This window comes from Bombina bombina, chromosome 5 (assembly GCF_027579735.1).
Source record: "Bombina bombina isolate aBomBom1 chromosome 5, aBomBom1.pri, whole genome shotgun sequence".
Taxonomy (NCBI): domain Eukaryota; kingdom Metazoa; phylum Chordata; class Amphibia; order Anura; family Bombinatoridae; genus Bombina; species Bombina bombina.
In genome coordinates, this window is record NC_069503.1 from 165,264,739 (window position 1) to 165,278,498 (window position 13,760).

The 13,760-nt window shown below is 37.6% G+C and overlaps 1 protein-coding gene across 2 annotated transcripts in view; it reads right to left on the reverse strand.

The window, feature by feature from the left end:
• Positions 1 to 13,760, reverse strand: part of CRHR2 (corticotropin releasing hormone receptor 2) — a 403,668-nt gene that overhangs the window by 166,770 nt on the left and 223,138 nt on the right. The window lies entirely within an intron of this gene.

Genomic DNA, 13,760 nt, shown 5'->3' on the forward strand with positions numbered 1-13,760 from the left:
ATATATATATATATATATATACACATACATACAGTATATATACATACAAATAGTAGATACAAACAGACAAACATAAAATAATTGTACCAAAAGTCATCCAATATAAAATTTCACAAAGTATCAGATCATTTTACTTGCTCATTTATGTTGATTCTTAAAAGGTTTTATTAGCTTAGACAAACATGGATCTATGAGCCCAAACATAAACACAACAGCGGTTACTGCCTGATTATCATTATTACAATGACGATCACTTCATAGCTATAAGGACATGAAACCTCTTATTTGAATTGTGGGGCATCAAATACATTTCTATGGTGAGACAGGGGGTAAAAAAAGCCGCTTAAAAATCTACAGAAACCCCGGAACAGAACTTATGCTTTATAAAGGGCAAAGGATTGCTCATTTGCTTTGAAATACAGTAAAGGGTCTCAAGGTTGACTATATATTGTTGAGGGGCAATTTAGGGCATATCCCCCCCCCTTGATGTAGTTCCTATGGTTCTGTCAAGTGTTTACTGATGTTATTAATCAACATATCCATATAGGCATGTGATCCCCGCCTTTGAAAGAGAAGTCACTTGAAGTTGTCCACCATTTTCAAAAGATGGGTCACTTGTCCTACAGTAATGCTTATTTTGTGGTGCTAGGGGCAGTTTTGTAGCCCAAAACACAGTAAAAGGCACCTAGAAAACCGGTCCTTTCTACGCAGGGTCGGCTCCAAGGGGGGCATTGATGGGCAATGCCCGCCCAAATGGAATGCTGTGCCCCCTCAAAAAATATTGATATGATCATACGCTTTAAAAATAATAAATAAAATAATGAATTGCTATGTAATGCTACATGTTGGGGCAGAGTTAGCTGCCGAACTGTGAGGTCGCATCATGCATCTGCAAGGAGCTCTGTGTCTTAACCTCTTGTTTGGAATTGGAAGTTAATTAGAGACTTTTTGGACTTGTCTTTAACCCTATTAATTTTACCTAACTATCGTGAGTTACCCATTTTCTTAAACAATAGACCATGATAAGAATATGATTGCATCATATAAATATGTCTATAAATAGCAACTGGCTTCTATTGACGCCTCAAAAGTGCACTGTGATCTTAGGCCCGTTCTCGACTCTTAAAAACGTTTTCACCGATCATTGACGTGCTATGCAAAGCTCAGTTGGTACAGCTGGCATTTGAAAGGGATCTCACTCGAAAGTGCACAAATGAGTGGAAAGACATTATTTTGAAGAGGTTCTATTCAGACACTCGTCTCCTTCCACTATACTAATGGTGAGTCAAGCTTTGTTTGATTTTGCATTGATGCCATGTTTGAATGTAAACGCCAGCCTTGGTGCCTTGTTGTAACTGTAAGTGTCAGACCTATAATATAACCTAAAGGCACATTTAACTGTTAATTTCTAGGCGTAAAGGTCAGGAAAATGTTGCACTGAAAAAATATTTATTCTCATACGATACAACGGTGTGTTGAGCTGTAGGGAACATTTTCAGAAAACCTTTCTTTGTTGTTGCTCATGTGGTTACCTGTATATATTTTGGTTTTGTGTATTCGGTTTTGAGCAACGGTGACAGACCGTTTGTTGTAGTTGTACCTGAGTTCAGAATTAAACTACACAAGTTTGTGTGCCAAAAGAGAAAAGTTGTCCAGACTCAATTATTCCCATCACCTCTACAATATATCCCTTTAATACTGGCATTGGTTATACATTAAATATCAAGATGGCTACACTTTCCTGCAAAATATGTAGGTCTGCTCTTATTTTGACTCTAATACATGCTTTGTAAATGCGTGCCCCCTTGTGAAAGAAAAATGTCCCCCCCATTTCATTCGTTCTGGAGCCGACCCCTTTAGGCTTCCCTTCAATCCCTGGCTCAGGCTCTACAACTTCTTCCATTAGCAGGTAGTTTCTGCCCCCTTATAAAATCACCAAATGCACAGACTGTAACTCCACCACAAAATGTAACTCCACCACTCCCAAATGGCCCCACCCACAAAATACTGGTTGGCCTCTGCTCACAAGCTCTTTAATCTCTCACATACAGGAAGGAATCTAGCAGGTGTTGGGAGGTATGTGTTATTGGCTCACCAGATGTGAGTTACAGTAGTGCATTGCCTCTCTGGATCTGACTTTAAGAATAGGTTTAACCCCTTAACAGGGATTAAACACATAGTTATATTCAAGAAACTGCAACAATAAAATGCTCTAACTCATGAGCACTTTCTTTTTGCACTTTTTATCCTATTAATATAATTATAAGCTGTACATTGTAGAACAGATAACACAGTGGGATAGTAAGTTATGTTACATCATGCTACCTTACAGAAACACTAAGTACTACTAAGTACTACGGACATTGGATGAAGAGGAGCCTCCATGCCGCCGAGGACCACCGCTGAGGATCCACATGTTGGGGAAGACAGCTCCGCACCTCTGCTCCACGCCGCCGGTGAGGACCGCCGCTGAGGATCCACAGCTCCGCACCTCTCCTCTGCGCCGCCGTCGCTCCGGATGAAGATAGAAGATGATGGAAGATGATGGAGCCGCCTGGAAGAAGACCTTCCCCACCGGACTTCAGGAACGGTGAGTACCTATTTGGGGCTTAGTGTAAGGATTTTTTTTTATTTTTGGGAGGTTTTTTTATTTTTAAGATTAGGGATTTAATGGGCTGGAAAAGAGCTGATTACTCTTTTAAGGGCAGTAAAAGAGCTGAATGCCCTTTTAAGGGCAATGCCCATACAAATGCCCATTTAGGGGCAATGGGTAGTTTAGGTTTTTTGTGTTAGTTTTTATTTTGGGGGGGTTTGGTGGGCTGTTAAGTATTTATTGGCTAGAGATATTTTCATGCCAACAAAACCGCAGGCCTTTCTTCTTAAGAAAAATTAATTTTGAAACTTTTTTTTTATTTTTATGTTTCAGGACCAATACTTTCTACAGGTAAAAGGAATGGCCATGCAGACCTGGTTTACATCTAGTTTTGCCAACCTATTCATGTTTTTTTTTTTTTTTTTTTAATAGTTTTACATTTTTGGAAACCCCTTTTGGAGCAAACCTGATCTTCTATGGCCGTTACATGATTTAGATTAGATGTTTTGCTTTTATATGGCATGGAGACCTTAGCTCCACCCATAATTTTGTACAGCTTTTAAAACACAATCACTTGGGATTATCTTTCACTTCTTGTATCATGAAATAAAAATGTAACTTTCTAGATTTAGAATTATTTTGGACATTTTCAACATCATTTGAGAGTTTTATTGATAAGGGTTATCCTTTAGAATTGGTTAAAGAAGGATATGAGAAAGCTCGTAAGTTAGCATTTGAGAGTTTTATTGATAAGGGTTATCCTTTAGAATTGGTTAAAGAAGGATATGAGAAAGCTCGTAAGTTAGATCTTCAGTGATTTTGAAACTCAAAATTATCAAAAGGAAAGTAGAATTAAGTTCTGTTTATTGCACAATTTAACAGTAAATATTGTCAGATTAATAATATTTTGAAAAAAACAAAACATTAGGGTATATTTAAAGATTACCCATTTTTGAAGAATTGTATTCCTTCTGATTGAAATTAGTTTTCAAATGAATGCCAAAGCCCTGAGTCAAATTGTGTGTCATAAAAAAAGACTTAAAGGGCCATAATACCCAAATGTTTAAACACTTGAAAGTGATGCAGTATAGCTGTAAAAAGCTGACTAGAAAATATCTCCTGAACATCTCTATGTAAAAAAGAAATATATTTTACCTCAAAAGTTTCTCAGTAGCCACCTCCCATTGTAAAGGATTTCTAAGCAGCATTTTAGTGTGTCTGTCCTGGGACAGCTTAGGGGATGAGCCTCGTGCACTCTCATATTATTTCCCTATTCAGCTTACTATGAAATCTCATGAGAGTTAAGTCAAATCTCATGAGATCACAGTAAAAGAGTTCATGACCTCAGCACTGCTGATGCTGATTGGCTGCTGTTCATTTCTTCATTTTTTTTTTTTTTTACCTGCAGCTGGGAGCAGCTGAGTATAACTTTTTACACAGAACTTACTCTGCTGAGCTGAGGAGATTGTGAGGTAAAATATCTTCCTTTTTTACATAGAGATGCTCAGGTGATATTTCCCTGTCAGCTTTTTACAGTTATACTGCATCAGTTTCAAGTAATTTAGCATATGAGTATTATGTCCCTTTAAAGGGACATGAAACCCCAAATTTTTTCTTTCATGCTTCAGATAGAGAATACAGTTTTAAACAACTTTCCAATTTACTTCTATAATTTAATTTGCTTCCTTCTCATGTTATCCTTTGCTGAAAGCTTTATCTAGGAAAGCTCAGGAGCAGCAGAGAACCTAGGTTCTAGCTGCTAATTGGTGGCTGCATATATATATCGATTGTGATTGACTCACCCATGAGTTCAGTTAGAAACCATTAGTGCATTGCTGCTCCTTCAACAAATGATACCAAGAGAATTAAACAAATTAGATAATAGAAGTAAATTAGAGCGCTGTTTAAAATTGTATTCTCTATCTGAATCATGAAAGAAAAAATTTGGGTTTCATGTCCCTTTAAGGCTATCGGTCAGACTATTAAGCGTAGTTTTTTTAGGGGTTTTCTAAATGGGCAAAAAGATGTGTAATGTGCAAGAACATTGACCATGCTGTACTTTTACGTGCATTTTAAAAATCTCAAAGAAAGATAAAAATATCACAGCGTCTCACAATATTGTGTAAGAAAACATAAAGGGGATTGTAACATATTTCAAATTATCCCCATAAAATATATACTAAAGGCACTGGGATAAAATAGATTTATGAGTTCGAGACAGAGGGAAACATACTGGATTTATCTGTTTCAGTCTTTTTGTTTCCTTCTGGATTAAATGCCAATGTGGATTTATCAGCATTTTAGTTTTTATTGTAATCCCAGGTCATCATTTTAAGTAGTGGTCTGTTGTAAATAAGTTAATTTATTATGCACTTTATTACATATTAGTAATGCACACATAGTTGTACGGTGCTACAAATGTTTGTTTTGTTTTTATGTACATACACACACATTTTCTTTCTTGGCTCTGTTTGGTGTTTTAGCTCAGTTTATTTATTATGGTTCACCAATTTTGTCATGGCATTTCTAATTTTATTTTTATTTTATGCCCATCTTATTGGGATGGTTTTGGCCTTTTAAGAGGGCAAAATTTTACCCAGCATTTGTCTCATGTAATTTTTATAAGTGTCCCCATTTAAAGTGTCCAAATGTTAGCCATAATTGATACCAATATTAAATAATTACCATTGTTTTCCAAACATTAGGAGGCCTCATCACCCACAGTAATAAAACCATCCATGACCCCAATTGTAAGTAATACCATACTTCTCATACCCACTGATTACACACACCATAATAAATGTCATACAGCATTGACATCCTCTATCACATTTAACCCTAACCCAGCAGATCACTCTAGTATATAGCACTGCATGATATGAGAGTTTTGTTACACTTAAACTTTGTGTATTGTATTTTATATTACTTTACAATTCAGATTGAGTCCTTTCAGTATTATTACAGTCTAGTCAAAATGTAACTTTCATGATTGAGCTAGGGCAATCAAACAACTTTCCAACTTACTTTTATCATCAAAGTTGTTTTGTTCTCTTGGTATTCTTTGTTGAAAGCTACCTAGGTAGGCTCATGTGCTAGTTCCTATGCCCTTAAAGGCCAACTCTTATCTCATTGTGCATTTTTAAAGTTTTTCACAATTCGATAGTGCTAGTTCATCTGTGCAATATAAATACATTTGTTCTCACTACCACAGAGTTATTTAGGAGACAGCCCTGATTGGATAAAATATAAGTCTGTCAAAAGAACTAAAAATAAGGGGGCAGTGGCTTAGAAACAAGGTATATTAATATAACAGTGTTGGTTTTGCAAATCTGAGGAATGAGTAATAAATGGATTATCTATCTTTTAAAAAATACAAATTATTGAGTAGACTGTGCCTTTAAGCCTTGCACTATTATATATTTTAATACATTTAAATTTTGGTCCAGCAGTGATTTTACTAATTTTGATTATGTTATGAAAATTTCTGTGTTACTTTAAAAAATTAGGATCATGCTTTGTATATGTCTGTGTATATTTTACAACTTACATTGCACTTGTTATTGTCTCTGTTGTAAAATAAAACAGCTTCAGAAAGTGGAAGAGACAGGGGAGTTCCCTGGGCTGAACCGGGGAGTTCCCTGGGCTGAACAGGGGAGTTCCCTGGGCTGAACAGGGGAGTTCCCAGGGTAAGTCTGAAGGTCTCTCACAAGTCTTGTGAAATGCTGTGAGCTTTTTAAACACACAGATTTTTCTTGCCAGCTTTATGCAGGGGAATTTAACTCAAAATTCAAAATACACTTATTTAACTGACAGAAAAGTAAAATATACTAAACTCTAGGCAAAAACAAGTTAAATTGTAGTGAAAAAAAATCAGTTTAATTTGTAATTGATGCAAACTGAGCCCTTATATCAGCCCCAGTTGTTCTCCAGTTATCTCCCTTGTGAAATTCTGTATCCCAGAGAGCTTCATTACTTACTATGGAAGACATATCTCATCTCTCGGGGGGCCTGATGATCTAAGCTTCGCCAGCTCAGATGTTTTTTTTTTCTTGACGACCCTTGCTACCTTCGTGGAATTATTGTAAAAAAGGGGCCGTCCCTGTGAGTGGTGAGATGTCTCCCATTGAAAGTAATGGAGCTTGCTGGAAAGGGACAGTTCGCTCCGTAGAGTAAACTTAGCAGTGAGCAGGGGGTGCACTTTCATAATTTAATAATTAAATCCTGCCACTAGTATATATCACATTAAGTTGTTTTCTGAGTATAGCATCTAACAATCGCCTATATTTTAATATGGATGGGTCATAAGTATTTTGAGTGCTTTGAGAAAAGTTCACCACATTTTAGTTTGCGAGAAAAAACTGAGATCTGTCGTGTGAAAATTTTTACAGCATTATGCTGGGATTAGAAAGACAATTTCATATATAGCCCATTTTACAAAAAAACATCAATTACACTTTGTATTTTGCATTTATAAATACGAATTTCTGTGTGTTTTTGCACATCCAGTGAACTTAAATTTTTAGTTACACTGTGCATTTTTAATATGATTTATTCCTGTGTAATTTACATAAAATTTTAGGTTTTTGATAAAATAAAATTTGTTATATTTTTTTAAGCACCTTAACAATACAATTTTTTCGTGGGTATTTTTTGTATGAATGGTTACATTTTTTCATTTTGTAAGATTTTTAAAATATAAATTTTATTGTGCACTTTTGGAATGTATGCCTCTCTACCCCAACCAAAAATCCAGTATACGCCCCTTAGCGAGATAACCTGTTTTCAGGGTAAAAAGTGGCTTTATATAATTTCACCAGGGAAATAGAAATACTGACGGGCATTCTTTAATATCCTTGACAGCCCAGAGACCTTTATATCTTTGGGACTTCCAGGTTCTGTCCTTTTTCTTAGAGAATTTAGTGCGTTCAGCCCCTGTGAAGTCTGCACTATAATTATCGGGCCCATAGAAAGTAATGAAACTCTCTGGGAAGCTGTTAGTTTTCAGTTTTAAATGAAATACAAGAAATACAAAGTGGAATGTAATTTGTAAGAGCTACACATACAGTAAATATACAAAATATGATCCTAATTTGTTTAAGTTACAAAGAAACTAGGCAAGCATAATCAGAATTTGTAAAATCACAATCCTAAATACACAAAATAAAATATAAAATAGTAAGTGCAAGCTTTAAATGTAATAAAATAAGTTGAAGTGTAAAGCAATATAAAATAGCAAGCACAAAGTGTAATCGCAGCAGAACTGTCATATGCAGTGCTATATTGCACTGGGCTTGTTTCTCCTTCACATCCAGAAAGTATAGTAAAATCTGCCTTTGAAGAGTTTCACTAGGGATCTTGCAGAGCTAGAGGATCATTTTAGATCATCTCACCTGAGTGGAGAGCTTTAGATAATCAGGTCCTAAGTGTTATTAGTTATTGTATTCTATTTTAATTGTGCATACATTGATTTTGCAATTCTACCATATTTAAAGGGATAGAAAATTCATTAGCATACACAGCTGCATTTCAATTTTAATTAGAATCATTTTTGTAATATACTTCCATTAGCAAAAATGCTTCTAGTAAAAGTTACTACTTTTTTCCTGCAGCATTTGCACATATGCTGTGTGTGCCTTGTGTGCCAGCACAACGCACCTTCTCATGGAGTCATCAGCGGATTGTATGGCACAAATGTCGTTTCCACTGATGCAATACACACAACTCCCAGCAGGCATAGGCCTAGATTTGGAGTTTGGCGGTAGCCGTGAAAACCAGCGTTAGAGGCTCCTAACGCTGGTTTTAGGCTACCTCCGGTATTTGGAGTCACTCAAAAAAGGGTCTAACGCTCACTTTTCAGCCGCGACTTTTCCATACCGCAGATCCCCTTACGTCAATTGCGTATCCTATCTTTTCAATGGGATCTTTCTAACTCCGGTATTTAGAGTTGTGTCTGAAGTGAGCGTTAGAATTCTAACGACAAAACTCCAGCCGCAGAAAAAAGTCAGTAGTTAAGAGCTTTTTGGGCTAACGCCGGTTCATAAAGCTCTTAACTACTGTACTCTAAAGTACACTAACACCCATAAACTACCTATGTACCCCTAAACCGAGGTCCCCCCACATCGCCGCCACTCGATTAAATTTTTTTAACCCCTAATCTGCTGCCCCTAACACCGCCGACCCCTGTATTATATTTATTAACCCCTAATCTGCCCCCCACAACGTCGCCGCCAGCTACCTACAATAATTAACCTCTAATCTGCCGACCGCAAAGCGCCGCCACCTACATTATAGCTATGTACCCCTAATCTGCTGCCCCTAACACCGCCGACCCCTATATTATATTTATTAACCCCTAACCTGCCCCCCACAACGTCGCCTCCACCTGCCTACACTTATTAACCCCTAATCTGCCGACCGGACCGCACCGCTATTATAATAAAGTTATTAACCCCTAATCCGCCTCACTAACCCTATAATAATTAGTATTAACCCCTAATCTGCCCTCCCTAACATCGCCGACACCTAACTTCAAACATTAACCCCTAATCTGCCGACCGGAGCTCACCGCTATTCTAATAAATGTATTAACCCCTAAAGCTAAGTCTAACCCTAACACTAACACCCCCCTAAATTAAATATAATTTAAATCTAACGAAATTAATTAACTCTTATTAAATAAATTATTCCTATTTAAAGCTAAATACTTACCTGTAAAATAAATCCTAATATAGCTACAATATAAATTATAATTACATGGTAGCTATTTTAGGATTAATATTTATTTTACAGGCAACTTTGTAATTATTTTAACCATGTAAAATAGCTATTAAATAATTAAGAACTATTTAATAGTTACCTAGTTAAACTAATTACAAAATTACCTGTAAAATAAATCCTAACCTAATTTACAATTAAACCTAACACTATACTATCATTAAATTAATTAAATAAAATACCTACAATTACCTACAATTAAACCTAACACTACACTATCAATAAATTAATTAAATACAATATGTACAAATAACTACAATGAAATAAACTAACTAAAGTACAAAAAATAAAAAAGAACTAAGTTACAAAAAATAAAAAAATATTTACAAACATAAGAAAAATATTACAACAATTTTAAACTAATTACACCTACTCTAAGCCCCCTAATAAAATAACAAAGACCCCAAAATAAAAAATGCCCTACCCTATTCTAAATTACTAAAGTTCAAAGCTCTTTTACCTTACCAGCCCTGAACAGGGCCCTTTGCGGGGCATGCCCCAAGAAGTTCAGCTCTTTTTCCTGTAAAAAAAAACATACAATACCCCCCCCAACATTACAACCCACCACCCACATACCCCTAATCTAACCCAAACCCCCCTTAAATAAACCTAACACTAAGCCCCTGAAGATCATCCTACCTTGTCTTCACCTCACCAGGTATCACCGATCCGTCCTGGCTCCAAAATCTTCATCCAACCCAAGCGGGGGCTGGCGATCCATCATCCGGTGGCTGAAGAGGTCCAGAAGAGGCTCCTAAGTCTTCATCCTATCCGGGAAGAAGAGTAGATCCGGACCGGCAACCATCATCTTCCAAGCGGCATCTTCTATCTTCATCCGATGAGGACCGGCTCCATCCTGAAGACCTCCGACGCGGACCCATCTTCATCCGGCGACGTCCAACTGAAGAATGACGGTTCCTTTAAGGGACGTCATCCAAGATGGCGTCCCTCGAATTCTGATTGGCTGATAGGATTCTATCAGCCAATCGGAATTAAGGTAGGAATATTCTGATTGGCTGATGGAATCAGCCAATCAGAATCAAGTTCAATCCCATTGGCTGATCCGATCAGCCAATCAGATTGAGCTTGCATTCTATTGGCTGATCGGAACAGCCAATAGAATGCGAGCTCAATCTGATTGGCTGATCGGATCAGCCAATCGGATTGAACTTGATTCTGATTGGCTGATTCCATCAGCCAATCAGAATTTTCCTACCTTAATTCTGATTGGCTGATAGAATCCTATCAGCCAATCGGAATTCGAGGGACGCCATCTTGGATGACGTCCCTTAAAGGAACCTTCATTCGGCTAGTAGGCGTCGGGAGAAGAGGATGTTCCGTGTCGGATGGAAGATGATGGCTCCCGAAGAAAGAAGATTGAAGATGCCGTTGATAGAAGACTTCATCCGGATCATGGACCTCTTCAGCTCCCGCTTGGATGAAGACTTCAGCCGGATCATGGACCTCTTCAGCTCCCGTTTGGATGATGACTTCAGCCGGATCATGGACCTCTTCAGCCCCCCGCTTGGGCTTGGATCAGGACATCGGAGGAGCTCTTCTGGACCGATCGGTGAACCTGGTATGGTGAAGATAAGGTAGGAAGATCTTCAGGGGCTTAGTGTTAGGTTTATTTAAGGGGGGTTTGGGTTAGATTAGGGGTATGTGGGTGGTGGGTTGTAATGTTGGGGGGGGTATCGTATGTTTTTTTTTACAGGCAAAAGAGCTGAACTTCTTGGGGCATGCCCCGCAAAGGGCCCTGTTCAGGGCTGGTAAGGTAAAAGAGCTTTGAACTTTAGTAATTTAGAATAGGGTAGGGCATTTTTTTATTTTGGGGGTCTTTGTTATTTTATTAGGGGGCTTAGAGTAGGTGTAATTAGTTTAAAATTGTTGTAATATTTTTCTTATGTTTGTAAATATTTTTTTATTTTTTGTAACTTAGTTCTTTTTTATTTTTTGTACTTTAGTTAGTTTATTTCATTGTAGTTATTTGTAGGTATTGTATTTAATTAATTTATTGATAGTGTAGTGTTAGGTTTAATTGTAGGTAATTGTAGGTATTTTATTTAATTAATTTAATGATAGTATAGTGTTAGGTTTAATTGTAACTTAGGTTAGGATTTATTTTACAGGTAATTTTGTAATTATTTTAACTAGGTAACTATTAAATAGTTCTTAACTATTTAATAGCTATTGTACCTGGTTAAAATAATTACAAAGTTGCCTGTAAAATAAATATTAATCCTAAAATAGCTACAATGTAATTATAATTTATATTGTAGCTATATTAGGGTTTATTTTACAGGTAAGTATTTAGCTTTAAATAGGAATAATTTATTTAATAAGAGTTAATTAATTTCGTTATATTTAAATTATATTTAATTTAGGGGGGTGTTAGTGTTAGGGTTAGACTTAGCTTTAGGGGTTAATCCATTTATTAGAATAGCGGTGAGCTCCGGTCGGCAGATTAGGGGTTAATAATTGAAGTTAGGTGTCGGCGATGTTAGGGAGGGCAGATTAGGGGTTAATACTATTTATTATAGGGTTAGTGAGGCGGATTAGGGGTTAATAACTTTATTATAATAGCGGTGCGGTCTGCTCGGCAGATTAGGGGTTAATAAGTGTAGGCAGGTGGAGGCGACGTTGTGGGGGGCAGATTAGGGGTTAATAAATATAATATAGGGGTCGGCGGTGTTAGGGGCAGCAGATTAGGGGTACATAAGGATAATGTAAGTAGCGGCGGTTTACAGAGCGGCAGATTAGGGGTTAAAAATAATATGCAGGGGTCAGCGATAGCGGGGGCGGCAGATTAGGGGTTAATAAGTGTAAGGTTAGGGGTGTTTAGACTCGGGGTACATGTTAGGGTGTTAGGTGCAGACTTAGGAAGTGTTTACGCATAGCAAACAATGGGGCTGCGTTAGGAGCTGAACGCTGCTTTTTTGCAGGTGTTAGGTTTTTTTTCAGCTCAAACAGCCCCATTGTTTCCTAAGGGGGAATCGTGCACGAGCACGTTTTTGAGGCTGGCCGCGTCCGTAAGCAACTCTGGTATCGAGAGTTGGAGTGGCGTTAAAAATGCTCTACGCTCTTTTTTTGGAGCCTAACGCTGACATTATATGGACTCTCAATACCAGAGTTATTTTAAAGGTGCCGCCAGAAAAAAGCCGGCGTTAGCTACGCGGGTCATTACCAACAAAACTCTAAATCTAGCCGATAGTGTTTGAATCTCGATCCTTTAATCTCTAGTTACACGTAGCAGAAATGGCAGAGAGTATTGGCACCTTTCTACTTTTTAAGGAAAGCACACAAATTTCTCTGAACTAAGTAAAAATTTACAAAAGTATTTGGTATCCACCATTCTTTATTTTAATTGTAATAGAACAGAAACTTATTTTTGATTTATGACTTCCCATGTTACTTTAAACAAACAAGTAAAATGACACGGACACAAATATTAGTACTCTTAACCTAATATTTCTTAGCACAGCATTTGCAGACAATGGCCCCCAGTTATCAAAGTCTGGCGGACCTGATACGACAGTGCGGATCAGGTCCGCCAGACTTCACTGAATACGGAGATCAATACGCTCGCCGTATTCAGCATTGCACCAGCAGCTCACAAGAGCTGCTGGTGCAACGCCGCCCCCTGCGGACTCGCGGCCAATCGGCCGCCAGCAGGGGGTGTCAATCAACCCGATCATACTAGATCGGGTTGATTTGCGGTGATGTCTGTCCGCCTGCTCAGAGTCCCCTGCAATCAATGACTTTGTGTAGCCATGAATAAGATTTCTACACTCTCCACCGGGGTTTTGGACCACTCTTCTAGAGCAAACAACTCTCAGTTGTCTCATATTTGATGGGTGCCTTTTTTTTTAGCTCTTTCCACAGATGTTACATGGTATTCAGATCTGGACTCACAGAAGGCCACTTCAGAATGGTCCAATGTTTTGTTCTCATCCATTCTTGGGTGCTTTTTGAGTTAAATTTCAGGTCATTATCATGCTGGAGGACCCATGACTTTAGGCAATTTAGACACAGCTTTCTGACACTGAGCCGTATGTTTCACTCCAGAATGCGGGCTGTCAAAAAGCTCTACTTTTTTTCCATCAGTCCAAAGTACATTCTCGCAGAAGGACTGTGGCTTTGTTAACATTTGTTAAAACCCTACTTGAATGTGCTATACTGAACTCAGAGGACAATCTTAAAAGTAGTAAAATATCTGAAAGCAAACTATCAGTGCATTTTAAAACATACACCTTTCTCCCTTTATGGAATAATTTAAATCAATAGAAATGATTTCACAGGCAATTAGCACATCTAGGCAAGTATTTCCACTTGCCTTTACCCAGTAAACTCCATATACATTGTTACCAATGCACAAGAGGATTCTGGGTAAAAT